Source organism: Acyrthosiphon pisum, unplaced genomic scaffold (assembly GCF_005508785.2).
Source record: "Acyrthosiphon pisum isolate AL4f unplaced genomic scaffold, pea_aphid_22Mar2018_4r6ur Scaffold_6562;HRSCAF=7127, whole genome shotgun sequence".
Taxonomy (NCBI): Eukaryota; Metazoa; Arthropoda; class Insecta; order Hemiptera; family Aphididae; genus Acyrthosiphon; species Acyrthosiphon pisum.
Genome location: NW_021776332.1, coordinates 1 through 809, shown reverse-complemented (window position 1 = coordinate 809; position 809 = coordinate 1). Strand labels below are relative to the sequence as shown.

Below are 809 nucleotides of genomic sequence, written 5' to 3'. Positions count from 1 at the left end.
TATCGATACACCATACACAAAAGTCGAAATGCCGCCGTATCTCGCGGCACAACGTCGCATACGCACAATCAAAAATATTCAGTGTGTACGTCCGTGTTTCGATGATGTTAGATGGCGCTATTGAGTAGTACCCATTTGTTTGATCGGCTTGTTGACAATTAAACTATTAAATCATATATTATTTAAATGAAATTATTGATGACAGATGATGTCTAAAACATCAAATGATTGACGTATACGCCCGTTTTTCAAAATGCGATTTTTTGAAAATCGAAATTTCGCTCTTCCGAACCCGCTCAAATTTGAAACTGCAATCGTCTTAGAATTGCGTTTATCTTTAAGATGCCTCGGTGATTTTGTGTACCGTATCGTAGATCAAATATAACACACTATATTTGATCTATGATCATTGAGATCAAGGTTTGAGATCGACACTTACTCAAGAATTTTTCTAAATTGGTGGAGATTTTGGGGCTAGCTCCTGCTCCACCACGGGTTGATCCGGTATTGCAATTTGCAGTACCACCGGGATCAGCCCACATAATATAAATGAACATAGTGTTATAAGATAATTTAGAAATTAAAAATTAAAAATTCATCAAACTTAGTTGATTCTACTGAACAAGATAATAATTCCCGTAGAGCGTATTTTTGTTTACATAAAACGGCGCCTTAAAAAGTTTGCACGTCTCTTTTGATAACTTCATATCGAATCGCTTAATGTAAATGATATTTTTGCAAAAGAATTATCTGCACAGTTTCTTTTTGACATTCACTAAGTATTAATTTGATTCAGTAGATAGATAGTA

General features: G+C 34.6%; 1 pseudogene; it reads left to right on the top strand.

Moving 5' to 3' along the window:
• Positions 1 to 391: 391 nt before the first annotated feature.
• On the top strand, positions 392 to 545 carry LOC115035067 (annotated as a pseudogene).
• The last annotated feature ends 264 nt before the right edge of the window (positions 546 to 809 follow it).